The 14,730-nt window shown below is 41.0% G+C and overlaps 1 protein-coding gene across 1 annotated transcript in view; it reads right to left on the bottom strand.

The window, feature by feature from the left end:
• dusp14 (dual specificity phosphatase 14) overlaps positions 1-14,730 on the bottom strand; it is a 77,966-nt gene that overhangs the window by 28,359 nt on the left and 34,877 nt on the right. The window lies entirely within an intron of this gene.

The raw sequence follows: 14,730 nt of genomic DNA, 5'->3' as shown, positions 1-14,730 counted from the left end.
AAATTGATGTTTTGTCTTTTGTGAATGTATAATTTGTGTTCTTTTGTGTCTACAAATTAAATAGCAGTCTTAAAATTCTGCCTTTCCATTACATAATTTCATGTTACACTATGTTAACACATTTCATTGAGTCAGTCTAACTGTGGTGCAGATTAAGTTGGCATTTTCATAGTTTGTTGTATGAATTCTTGCAAACCAACTTTGCATATATATCAAACCATTTTTCTTAAAACTAGCACAAATTTCAACAGCCTAAAGGCATCTATTGTGCTTTTCTGATACAATCAGCTGAAAACAGTACATGTTAAAAATCTGGACATAAACAAATTATGCCAGGCATTATCTCATGCTGACATTCAGACTGCGGTTTTACATTTATGAAAGTTGTTTGTTCTCATAGTTCATTGAAGCCCAGACCAAGGAGGGCTGTAAAACCTGTAAGTAACCAACCACATCACTACCAAAAGCCTTGATGTAAATTCAAATGTGCTATTTATATTTTCATCATTCCACCATAGGCTGCCTAGATCATAAAATCTGCAATTATATCCTTAAACACCACCATTTCTCCTTTTAAAATGATTCCAAAACTCACCTCTTTGATCAAGTTTTCAGTCACATAATTCTTTGTGTGCTTTGGTGTTGCATTGCATTGTGTTCAATAATGTACCCTCGGAATGTTTTAGACCATTAAGTGTGATATATAAATGCAAGTTGTTGTTTGCATAGCTGTTGTTTGAAGACAATTTCTCAGTAGGCTAGAGTGAAAGTGTGTAAACTTTTATGTTCACACTGGAAACCTGCTAACATAAACATCAAACGCTTTACTGGGAGATGATAATTGTATGTAAACTGTAAACATAGGCTCCAAGTAGTACAGCATTCTGATTTTTGAGCAGTAACGGCAGCATTGTTGCTGACAAACATATGTATAACATGATTTAATGTAACACTGTATTGACTGGAACCCTTGGGTGGCTGAATTCTGAATTCTGAACTTCGTCACTGAGCTATTTAAATAAATAGATAAAAATGTCTAAAAATATATTTTTTTAAAAATGCGACAAGTAGCCCAAAGACAACTTATTTATCCATTGTCCTAACAACTATCAACCGTATTTTTGTCACATCTGTGTATTTGTTAACAACAGCAACACTTCATAAAGCTTTTAATTTGTAGTAGAAGTGTCAGTTTTGAAAGGTGCTGTACAAATGCACCATACGAAGGTTTTTTTTTCACAGATCAGCCATTCCAAGATCTAAATGAAAGACCAGAGAATCTGTTGAGTGAACTATACTGATCCAACTCCCCTTGTATGCCTTAAATGGAGCACCTGCAGCAACAGTACATTCGATTCCGAGTATTACTATATTTTTTGTACTGTAGTTTTTAATGTTTACCCTCTATCCGGGATTATATACTCACCAATTTCTCTTGGAGTTTGTTCATTTTATGTTAACTTTCTAGTTCTGAACTCAAACCTCCTTTTATATATCCACTCCTTAATGATAGTCTGATCCAGATTTAGTCTTTTTATTTTGCGAAGGAAGTAAATTAATTGTGATTATGTTCTACTTATGGTTTCAAAATACATTGGCGAAGCTCTCAACATGCTTTTCGCTCTCAACATGCTTTTCACTCGCAGCGTGAAAAGCAGTGTAGAATCAGTCCAGGGTTTACAATGAGTTCTAGCTCTTTGTGGACAATGAGCCCAGAATTAAAGAAATAACATGAATCTGGTTCGCCTTCCTGAGCTGCCATTCAGAGTTCGCACGCTTAAAGCTCCGAGCGGTGAGGGAGGCTGAGAGTGGGAACAAAAATGTCACTGTTGTCATCATCCGCTCTTATGATTACTGTTCTGTGCAGGCGAAGCACGACAACTGCAGCGTGGCATTAGACAGTTTGCCAGGAGCTTTATTCGCCTACAATAGGCTCAGACCTTAATTGCAAATTCGGGCTGCAGGAAAAAAATAGGGGAGGGCTAGTGGAATCTCTCACTGCCCAGGCAAAGTCGGCTTTATTCGCGTTCTAGGAAAGACACCACTTTTAGTGCACGCATCAACAATGTGTAAAAAAATTTTTATGTCGCCCAAGCCACACCTTTACAATTAAAATCAGCAGCGCAAAAACAAAAAGGCTTGGTAAACTGAACCATCGCAACTGCTGGACTCTGACGCATTCTTGTTCGAAATAATTACCAGAAGGGGGTCGCTTTCACCAGCCTGACAGAACTGGATCAATTGTGAACCAATCCTGCTCACTGAATCTGCACATTCTTGACCTGTGATGCAAACTAGTGCATTCGGGGTTCATCAGGAGATTGTGCCTGGTCGAATTAGATGTGCTAATGAATAAAGTGGGCAGTGAGTCCAATCGTTGCTGCTGCCTGAAGCCAGCTCGTTAAACAACCGATCATCTCCAGGCTTGTGATGAGGTTATAGGAATCCTTTCAAAATGGTGATAAGATGCACACATAGACGTACACTGTAATAATTTAAATATCCAACATCACCAATGCTCTGAATTCAATTTCAGAAAATTTGTCAATTTCTATCTTTCTGAAGAACATCCCACCCGGTTTCTCCCACTCCCTTTTGACTCAATGTTAATGATACTCACTACGCTTCACCCTCCTACTCCTCACTTTGTAAAGAGGCTCTGGTTTTCACTGTTCGGTGCACAGCGTACGCCTCAGCTATTCGTTGAAGCAAAGGTTGAGTGGTTTTTTTTTGGCTTTTGCCATGAGTGAAGTATCAAACCTGTTAATCACCCTGAGGAAGGGTCACCGGACCCGAAACGTCAACTCTCTTTTCTCCTTCACAGATGCTGCCAGACCTACTGAGCTTTTTCAGCAATTTTGTTTTTGTTCCTGTTAACCACCCTGTTGGGACATGGTCTGAGTGGAACTTGAGCCCAGATCCCCTGACCCCAGAGGGAGGAACACTACCACTTGCACGATAAGAGGTGGCAAGCACAAGACAGCAGGACATACATTTTCTGAAGAAGTGTCCAGACCTGAAACGTCGGCTTTCCTGCTCCTCTGATGCTGCCTGACCTGCTGTGTTCGTCCGGCTCTACACCTTGTTATCTTAGGACAGAAATATTTATTTTCAGATCTGAACCAGGATTTCTCAAATACTCCGTCAATTAAAGTCCCAAAGCAAGAATCATGCCCCTAGTACAATCAGCCGCAGACGTTTTTATGGGAACATTTTTATTGAGGCCGTTAAGTTTTTTTTATTATCTAGTTATCCATAGACTCACTGAGTAGCTGTCTGTAAAAGAGACTGATGAATGCTTGTAAAATGGCTGACATCTGTATCATACGTTGCAACAATGTTGTGCACTTGGGTTCATACCTACTGGATTTGTTGTGCCAACAAACGGAATTGAGTGTACATATAAACACGGGCAATATTTAATGGAGTGCTGATTCTTAGCTAAGTATCCTAGGGAGGAGTGGGGTTGTTAATAAAGCAGTAAAACTATAACAACTTTGCCCTGTTCAAATTTTATGGACTTATTGCTTTTCACCAATCTAGTTGACAACTGAAGACTGGAGCAGCAGTACATTAGAAGAAAGGGACTGAAATAGTTCAAAGATGTGCAATTATTTCACCTTTTACCGAAGGAGATGGTCATGTGGCGATGTTTTGAATAGCTGTGGCCCTATCCTGGCAGTCTGCTGGTGAATTTTCTGGATCTAAGTGCAACAGTTCATTACTTACTCTCACCTTTCAGTCTTTATTTTTCCTTATTGAATGAATGCATTTCCAGTTCCCTACCTTTCTCTCACTGTTATCAGTGCCTGTGGCCATAATGGGACATTGTGCAGTTTTTCGAATGTTAAACCTTAATCAAATTTCCAATTCAAACATGTATCAAACCCAGTGCCCTTGTTTTGAAAGAAAGGCGCAAATGCGGTCATTTGTGCTCAAACATTTTTTTGCAGAATCCCTTTGAGTAGTGAAGTTTCTACATTGAATTATTTGAATTATGGGGATTCAATGTGAGGGAGACTTAGTCTGAGTGAGATAAAGGTCAGGTGATTATATCTGGGAATTTGATGCACAATGGAAAGGGGCTTTTAAGTAAGGTTTACTGCAAAAAGTAGTGTGCCGAACAACGATCTCAGAAAATGACAACCAGGAGGTGTTTCTCTGCTTTTTTTTCCCAGCCTTCAGCATTTCAATTTCAACTTTGTGTAGCAGAAGGAGTAAGTAAATCAGTAACTGCTTTATTAGAAACTAAGTTTAATCAGTATGGTATTTTTTGTGTTGTTTTATTGGGATTGCAAACTTATTAGGTGAAGTAGGCAAGATGAATTATAAATAATTAATTCTCAATCATTACTTAATACATATTCAAGATGACAGGGCGGGTGATGTGCAGGTTGCAGTATATGAGAGCTCCTGGAGACTGGTGTGACCCAGGGCAAGCATACTTGCAGTTGCAGAAACTTCTCTGTTTGTACCTTCCTGCCAATCTCTGGGGTACTGAACTGCAGACACTGCCCACATCAGGAAGGAGAAAGGTTACCTGGTTACTTTTACCCTTGTGGCAGTCACACTGTTTAGAATGAGGTCTTTAACTTGATCAGCAGGCAGGGACAGGACTATGTGACCGCAATGAGGCAGGTTAGGGGACACAGAAGGTAGCAGAGCCAGATACTCAGCCTTTTAGAACATAGAACATAGAACAGTACAGCACAGAACAGGCCCTTCAGCCCACAATGTTGTGCCGACCAAAATTTTGTAATTGTCCAGCAAGTTTGAAGGTTTCTCAGTTTGTTTGGATGAGAGTGAGGACTGCAAAGTAGGCGCATTAACTGGCCATAGCACCATGGTATGTGAAGCCATTGAAGAAGAGCAAGTAAAAAGGCATGTAGCAGTAGTCGGGGACATTGTCAGGGGGTTAGCACTGTTCTGCAGCAAAGACCGAGAGTCCAGACAGCTGTGTTGTTGCCCAGTACCAGGGTTTGGATACCTGCTGCTGATTGGTGAAGAACTTACAACAGAAGAGGAAGGATCCAGTGGTCACAGTCCACATTGGGTACCAATGACAATGGCAGAACTAGGAAAGAGGTTCTGCTTGTCTCTCTGATGAAGGGTCTAGGCCTGAAACGTCAGCTTTTGTGCTCCTGAGATGCTGCTTGGCCTGCTGTGTTCATCCAGCCTCACACTTTATTATCTAAGAGGTTCTGCTGATGGAAGTTCATGCACTTTGGCATCAATCCTGGGAATGTGCGATCTGTTCTGTTGGGACACTACACCTGACCTGAGATGGGACAGGTGTTCTTGTGAGTCACATAACTTGGGAAGTAAAGCAAGCTTTAAAGTGCTCTTTGGGGTGAGGATAAGGAAACCTGCTTAGATGATGTAGCAAGTTGAGGGGCAGAAGAGGAAAGGACTCATAGGAAGCAAACATCAGGAAATTTAGAGTCCATTTGGATGCAGGATTTTAAAAAAAAAAAAACAGCAAGGGAAAGAAGACATTAGTAGGAGTGGTGTATAGCCTCTCAAACAGTAGCCACTCTGGGACAGCCTATAAATCAACCAGTAATTGGAGAATGCAAAAAGAATAGAGCAATAATTATGGGTGACTTTAATCTTCATGTTGATTGGGTTAATCAAATTGGAAAGGGTATCTACGACAATGAATTCCTAGAATGCGTTAGGGATAGTTTCCTAGAGCAATGTGTCATGGAGCCAACCAGAGTTCAGGCCATAATGGATCTGGTAGTGGGAAAGAGTGTGGATGGGGGGGGGGGGCGGTAATCATAAGGTGTTCAACAAGGTACCTTTCAAAAGGTTAAGTTATATGATAAGAGCTCAGAGTGTTGGACTTAGTATGTTGGCATAGATATATAATTGGCAATGAGCAAGAAACAGTGAGTGGGATGAGGGGATCTTTTTCAGGTTGGTGACCTGTGAAGTGGGGTTCCACAGGAATCAGTGTTGGGATTGCAACAGTCTACAACATATATTAATGACTTGAAGAAAGTGAATGTACTGTAAAGAAATTTGTACACTACGCTAGAATAGGTTGAAAGGCAGGATGTGAGAGGGATACAGAGTTTACAGAGAGGTACAAGTTAAAGGAAGTGGGCAAAAAGGTGGCAAATGAATATATTGTGGGAAAATGTGAAGTTGTTTATTTTGCAAGCGAGAACAAAAGAACGGGACATTATTTAAAGAAAGTAGGAATGCTGATGCCGGAGTCTGACATAACAAGGTGTAGAGCTGGAGGAACACAGCAGGCCACGTGGCATCAGAGGAGAAGGAAAGCTAATGTTTCAGGTCTGGACCCTTCAGAAAAATTCTGAAGAAAGGACATTATTTAAATGGAGAAATACTGCCAAAAACTGTGACACAAAGGAGCATGTTGGTACTCGTGTTCAAAACACAGAAAACTAGCATACAGGTGCAGCAGGTAATCAGGAAACCTAATGGAACATTGGCCCTTATTGCGAGGGGCTGGGAGTGTAAGAGTAGGGGAGTCTTACTGCAACTGCAGTTTTGTTCCCCTTATTTAAGGAAATATTACTTCATTGGAGCCAGTTCACAGAAGTTTCAATAAGATGATCCCTGGGTACGGAGGATTATCTTATGAACAGAGACTAACAGGTTAGAACTCTATCACCAAAGTTTAGAAGAATGAGAGGTGATATCATTGAAACATACAGGATTCTTAAGGATCCTGACAGGATTAATGCTGAGAGGTTCCCCTCACAGCAGAGGGCTTAGTCTCAGAACATAGAGGCATAAACTTAACACTGAGGTAAAGAGGAGTCTCTTCTCTGTGGGTTGAAAGTCCTTGCCCTAAAGAGCAGTGGGGGTAGAGTCCTTGTGTGTATTTATGGCTGAGAGAGATTCTTGCTCAGTTGGGGAATCGAGGGTTATGGGGAAAAAGGCAGGAAAGTGGATTGAGGAGCCAAATGGCCTGTTCCTATATCTTATGTTCTTAAGATATATTTTTCTTCTTTGTACTTACCTAACAACATACCAACTCAATGCTACTAAGATAATCAAAAAAACTAAAGGCTTTGTATCTGAATCAGTTTTGGATTAGTAATAAGGTAAATGAGTTAGTAAGTCACTTCAATATGCACTATAATGATCCAAAAGTCATAGCTTTTGGATAACAAGGACTGGATTCTGAATGTTGAGGATTATGTGACATTCAATAAGAATAGCTGTCTAGTTAAAGGTGGAGGGGTAGCATGTCTAACCAAAGATAAGGAGAGAGTAAACTGTAGAATCAGTTTGGGTAGAGATAAAAACTTACCATGGAAGGAAGTCACTAAGAGGAGTGGTCTACAGGCTCCCAAAAAGTAACCACAATTAGGACAAAGTATACAAGAAGAAACGTTAGAAGCTTGTAATAAAAGGAGAGCAGTAATCATGGGTGTTTTAAACACACCTATAAACAAGAAAAATTAGATTAGTAATTGTAGCCTTGATGAGTTCATAGGATGCTTTTGAGTGAGTTTCTTAGAGCAGCACATTTTGAAACCTTCTAATGAACATGCTAGATGTGGTCTTGTCTAACATGGCAGGATTAACCATCTGAAAGTAAAGACACTTCTTGGTGGCAATGATCCTAATATAGTTAAAAAGTTAGTTACGTACATAAAAAATTTTATACAAACTAGAAGCTCATTGTATAGGTGTAACATGTTAGCATGGATAGAAGATTGGCCAGTAAGCAGAAAACAGGGTGTGTGAGCGAATCGGGGAGACAATGGCCTAGTGGTATTATCACTGGACTGTTAATCCAGAGACACAATGTTCTGAGGACCCAGGTTTGAATTCCACTATGGTAGATGGTACAATTTGAATTCAATAAAAAAAATCTGGAATTAAGAATCTAATAATGACCATCAATCCATTGCTGATGTTTTGGAGTGGAGCTGTAGCTTGGGTTATGGGTGTTGAGGTTGGTTGGCTCGCCAAGCTGTTTTGTTCCACAGATGTTTCGTTAGTTTCATTACCGTGCTGAGTAACATCCTCAGTGCAGCCGCTGATGAAGCGTCGGTGTGTTTTCCTGCCTGGTTTTTTAAACTCTGGGGTCTGTTGCGATGGATTGCCTCACTTCCGGGTTTCCTCCGTAGTGGAATGTATATGGGGTTGAGTTCAATGTGTTTATTAATAGCCTGCTTCATGGACTGCCATGCTTCCAGGAACTCTCATGCCAGGAATTCATGAACACCAACTGGCTACAAAAAGACACGACCAATACGCAGTCATTTCAATCCACATGGACGAGGAGAACCATGACTTCGACTGGGACAACACCAAGATCCTGGGACAGGCCAGGCAGAGACAAGCATGAGAATTCCTGGAAGCATGGCACTCTATGAAGCAGGCTATTAATAAACACATTGAACTCACCCCCCATACACATTCCACTACGGAGGAAACCCGGAAGTGAGGCAATCCATCACAATGGACCCCAGCGTTTAAAAAACCAGGCAGGAAAACACACTGACACTTCATCAGAGACTGCACTGAGGATGTTACCCAGCACGGTCCGTGGAAGGGCGAAAACAGTTCAGCGAGCCAACCAACCTCAACCATTGCTGATTGTTGGAAAAACCCAGCTGACTCACTAATGTCCTTTTAGGGAAGGAAATGGCCATCCTTACCTGGTCTGGCATACATGTGACACCAGTCCCACAGCAATGTGGTTGACTCTCAATTGCCCTCTGGGCAATTAGGGATGTGCAATAAACGCTGCCTAGCCAGCAACACCCTTATCCAGTTAATGAATTTAAAAAATTCAAATTTTCTTTTGTCTGATTGGCAGGATGTGATGAACAGAATCTGTGCTGGGGCCTTAGCTTTTTTTTTACAGTTTATATGACTTGGATGAGGAGATCAAAGGCATGGAGGCTAAATTTGCAGACAACACAAACATAAGTAGCAAAGTACTTTATGAAGATGATAATGTCAAGGATGTGGACAGATAAAGAGAGGTTGAAAATGTGTGCAAAAATCTTAAGTCATTCCCTTTTGCAGGAAGAATATAAAAGCAGAGAATTACTTAAACAGAATGATTACGTAAGTCTGAGGTGCAGAGGGATCTAGTGCATGAGATTTTTTTTTAAAAAGTGAGGATGCAGTTACAGTAATTAAGAAAGAAAGCTAATGGAATGCATTCTTGTAATAAAAGAATGAGCATAAAGTAAGGACCAAAAACATAAATTCTCGAGAAACTCAGCAGGTCTGGCAGCAACTGTAGAGGGAAAGCAGAGTCCTGTTTGAGGATTTTGAGAAAGAGGTAGAAGTAGGCTGTACAGGGTTGGGGTGGGGGTCTCTGAGAGCGGAGGCTCACCAGATCACCAGATGAGTTGAGATTAATGACCGTTGTGGACACAATACAAACTGCTGTTCAAGTTGCGGGGAAATGGTCCAGGGGAAGATAGGAGGGAGCTATCTGAGAGTTGGTGTTCAGCCCCCGCAAAGTAGAGGTCAATATGCCAGAATACAACAGCACCACTCTTGTTAGTAGGCTTGATGACAGTCAGGGTTCGATCTTAGGGCACACAGTGCGGTCAGTTCAGAGGGAGCCAATTCTGAATGGGTAAGGGGGCAGAGAAATTAAGGCAACCAATGTCATGTCACAGTCCTCGATGACCAGCTTTAGTGCAGATAAAAGACCAGAGGGAGGGAAGAGTGCTGAAGTAAAAGTAAAGCTATTATACTTCAATTACACAGGGCATTGCAGAGAACATGTCTCAAAGGCCTTGTTCAGTTTGGTCTCCTTATTTTAACAAAAGCTGTAAACATATTGGAGTTGGTTCAGAGGACCACTGGATTGACACCTGGAATGAATGCCTGGTTTTGCAATGATGAATTAGACAGGTTGGGTTTGTTTCCACTGGTGTTTAGAGGGTCAGGTGTGGTTTGTCTGAAGTTTATAAGACATAAGACATTGAATGGTCTTGACAAGGTGGATGTGGAAAGGACATTTCCCCTTTTGGGTGAATCCAGAACTAGGGGGTGCTGTCTTAAAAAGAGGGGTCACCCTTACAGGACAGGGAAGAGGGAAAAGGTTTTCTCTCAGACTGTTGTGGATTTTTGAACACTCTTCCCTCACAGAGATGGCAACATTGAATATTTATTAGCCAGCAGTGGGTAGCTACTTTTTAAGCAGACAAATCAAAATGTTATTCGAGGTAGACAGGGATGTGGAATTTGGAACACGTGGATCTTACTGAATGGCAGAGTCAACTTGATGGGCTGAATGGCCTGCTTTTGCACCATTGTCTTATGGGGCAGCATGGAGGAATGATGCATGACTCATGAGGTGAGTCTGGGGATTCTGTGCAAGAAAACATGCTAGAGCTCACAGAATCAACCGTCCATCTAACTCATCAACATTGACATTTTGCCATAGTTTGGTAAAATTCAGCCTCGTGTAGCAAACTATTAGAACATAGAACAATACAGCGCAGATTAGGCCCTTTGGCCCTCAATGTTGCGCTGACCTGTGACAAATCTAAGCCCCCCTCCCCCTACACTATCCCATCATCATCCATATGCTTATCCAAGGACTGTTTAAATGCCCCTAATGTGGCTGAGTTAACTACATTGGCAGGCAGGGCATTCCATGCCCTTACCGCGCTCTGAGTAAAGAACCTGCCTCTGACATCTGTCTTAAATCTATCACCCCTCAATTTGTAGCTATGCCCCCTTGTACAAGCTGAAGTCATCATCCTCGGAAAAAGACACTGCCCACCCTATCTAATCCTCTGATCATCTTCTATGTATGTAGCTATTCATGCCCTAACTGCTTACAGTCCAGGGTTTCTAAGGAGAAATTTTAAAAATGATTCTACCATTTCATATCTCAGATCCCTCCAACTGGCACAAATAACATTCAGTACTGTCTGCAGTACCTCACTGTAGGGCTGAGGTGACTTGTTATTTTTCAGACATGATAGATTCTGTAACATTCAACAGAGAGCCCTCCATCAGACATCACAGGAGCTGTGCCTCTGACAATGCAGTACTCCCTCCGTCAGCCCTGCACAGGAACATCAATGTTGCAGTGAGATTTGAACCTGTAAAAGGGTTACTGAACAAACCAAGCTTCGGCAAGAATGCCTCTTCCTGTATCAGTAGGAAGTTCTATTTCTGACAATAGGAACACTTCACTCATTAGCATTTCCACCCAACTGAAACTGAGCTGCAATTGTCTGAAGGCCTTTAATTTTGAATAATCACTGTTGGAGTGCAATAATCCAGGTCGTACCTGATTCTTAATAATCAAGCGTTGATAAGAGAATCTAATCTATTTCCCAAATCCAAAATCTTTACTCTTGCTAATTCATTGCCATTGGGCAGATTTTCAGCTGCTTGTTTGTTAAAAAAAAGTCTAATTATTAGTTGTTGAATATAACCTAATTATTTCCTTTACAATTCCCAGCCTCTCACGCCACTCTCAAATAACTTGCTGACAAAGGATCTGGGTCACACTATGATAGCTTCCTGACACCATCAATTTCAGGCCCAAATTCATCAATTTCCATATTAAAACTTAAAGAAAACAAAAATCAGATTGTCCCATGTCTAGTGCAAACGTCACCTCAATTAATGAGGTTACAGTATTTCATTTTTAGCAGTATCAGTAGCAAATCTCAGAGATCCAAAATGATTTCATCTGTCTCCTGCCTAAATTTTATTCCCCCCATCAGAGCGAGAACAATCCTGCATTACTAACAAAAGCCTACAGGAAAACTGAAGGAGAGAGCTTTTTTTAAATGGACAGTCATTTTCCCTTGATCGACAAATGATTCTTTATGTTTACACTGTCTTTTTGTGGGACTTTGCTGGGTGCAAATTGACTCTGGTGTGGCTTTCCATCATTGCCTTTCAAAATTAGTGTACAGGTCTGTGTATTGGCTGTCCTGAGATGGTGAAAGGATGATATAAACTCAGATGGGACGGTCATAGAAACATCGAAGATAGGAGCAAAAGTAGGCTATTCAACCTCTCAAGCCTGCTCTGGTTTCAATATGTTCATGGCTGATCGTTGAGTTCAAAACCCTAACCCTGCCCTCCCAAATTGGCCTCAAGCACTTTGTGGTAGTGAATTCCAGAGGCTCACCACTCTCTGGGTGAAGACATTTCTCTTCATCTCAGTACTAAAAGTTTTACTCCTTTTGCTTAAACTATAACTGTTGAACATCCTTTCTGTACCTAACCTGTCTAGTCCTATTAGAATTTCATAGATTTCTATGAGATTCCCTCTCCCACCATTCTTTTAAACTCCAGGGAATACAATCCTGATTCGATCTCTCCTCATACATCATTCCTATCATTCTAGAAATCAATTTGGTGAACCTTTTCCACAGTCCCTGTATAGCAAGAACATCCTTTCTCAGATAAAATGATCAAAACTGCACGCAGTATTCCAGCTGTGGCCTCACTAATGCCCTGTATAACTGCAGCAAGGCATCTTGTTTCCTGTAACTCAAATCCTAACGCTATGAAGACCGGCATGCAGATTACCTTTTTTACTGCCAACCGCACCTCCACATTTACTATCAGTGACTGGTGAACAAGGACACCCAGGCCTCATTGAACATTCCCCTCTCAATGTGCATCCATTCCACCCCTTCCTGTGACCATCACCTGCCCCTAGTGTAACAGAGCCTGCAATAGCCCCATTGGTCTGTACAGCCACCTACAGACTGACCCTGAGCAATGATGAATCGGCCTTCCTATCTTTGTTGCAAAATTGGATAACCTCATACTTATCCACATTATACTGCATCTGCCATGCATTTGTCCACTCACTCAGCCTGTCCACATCACACTGCGAAATCTGTGCATCCTCTTCACAGCACACCCTTCCACCCAGCTTTGTGTCATCTACAAATTTTGAGATAACTACATTCAGTTCCCTCATCTACATCATTAACATATATTGTGAATAGTTGGGATCCCCATCTCAATCTCTGCAGTACCCCCACTAGTCACTGGACTTGAAATGTTAACTCTTTCTCTTTATAGATACTGCCAGGCCTGCTGAGTTTCCCCAGCTCTGCCTGTTTTTGTTTCAGATTTTCAGCATCTACAGTTCTTTATTTTTATGATGAAATTTCAAGCTATTTTCTCTTTTAGGTTTCACAGGACAACACCACGATACTTAACACAGCTTTTGTAATAATGAAGAAACTTATTTTTCATATTTCCCATTCATCCCCAAGTGGAGAGTCAGGGCATACTTTGACCCTATTGTTCTTACACTGGTGAAGATTGTAGATGAGAAGTTGGTTCTTCATTTAAATAAACTGTGACAATTGTGCAGATTGCTTTTTATGCCCAAAGATGTTTGCTACCCTCAGGAAAGTCTCCAGCCATACGCATTTGACGCAGGCACCTTCAAGATCAAGGGATGACAATGCATATTAATCCAGGTCAGGGTGAGTTTCACAGTAACAAATAGCAGCAGATATTGGAGTTATACAGTCCTCATTCCTCCCCTTTTTTAATATTCTTCACATTTCCAGAAGTATTAGTAGAGGAACACTTTATTTCTAGTCTTCCATAAACATTATTGATAGGCTAAAGATTTAAATGACCAATTCCCACTAATTTGTCAAAGTTTCCTTTGCATTAATCAGTATAGACGCAGTGCAAGTAAGAACAGACCGTAGTGTTTATTGAGCCATTGAGCAATGCTAAGATGCGGCTGTGAATCTGAGTGAACACATCATGCCGGAACAGACTGAGTGTTATCTTGTTGATTTCTGCAGCAGTAACAGTACATTTTCAAACTTCCTGTTTACATCCAGCAACAATGCAACTTTGCAAAACAACCACAGTTGAAGCATCAAAGCTTTGGAGTTACACGAGTCCGATGAAAGCATTATTGTTTTCTGTAACCTTGGCCTCTGGCCCTCCTTTTTGCTGTTTCAGCATTGCACACTCTCTACCTGTTTGTGCTTGATGTCAATGCATCTCCTCTTCTGGAACATAAGTTATGATCTGCAAATAGCTTGAAGGTATACTTAAAATATTAACAGCACATTCCTCTCTTGCACTGTTTTAATGCAGTCATGATGTCAATTAGAACATTTTACAGTCAAAAGTCAGGAAAGACCATTATATTTCTTATGTAGCTTAATTCACCCAGTCTGGTATTCTATAGCTTTGTGAATGGTAGGTGTATTTAAACTCTGCTTAGCTGATAATTCAAAATCTGTATCTCTTTAAATTAGATAAGTTGAAAATCATTTCTGGCAAAATTATAAATCAGAACAAAAGAAATTGAGACTTTCATAATCAACTCTGAACTAATAGTAAACTCATCATAAATATTTTAAGCGAGCATCACTAGTAATGCTGCATTATGTCCTAAGAATAACCATTCTTCAGTGGTGACTGATAAAACAGAATTGTGCTAACATGTTACTCTATGAATAACAGCATTGTCTACAGTTTTCAGACTGAAACTCTGATGGTGGAAAGTCTCCGTCAGAATGCTATGACTGATGTTGTGATCTTGCAGAAAGTGCAATCTGGCTTGGCTGCTCTGAAGTCCCTGTGAGATTAGCATCAGTGTGGTAGTGTGCCTCTGCACACAATGCTACAAAATGCCCCTGACTCACCTCAAGTTGAATTCCAGAGATTCAGCATTCTTCTGAAGGATCAGCCAATTACCCTGTGCCCCCACACTCAAGCAGGGAAGGAACAGGAAGTGTTTGGCTCACAGGA

Source organism: Stegostoma tigrinum, chromosome 27, assembly GCF_030684315.1.
Source record: "Stegostoma tigrinum isolate sSteTig4 chromosome 27, sSteTig4.hap1, whole genome shotgun sequence".
Classification (NCBI taxonomy): domain Eukaryota; kingdom Metazoa; phylum Chordata; class Chondrichthyes; order Orectolobiformes; family Stegostomatidae; genus Stegostoma; species Stegostoma tigrinum.
This window is presented reverse-complemented; position numbering and strand designations above follow the sequence as displayed.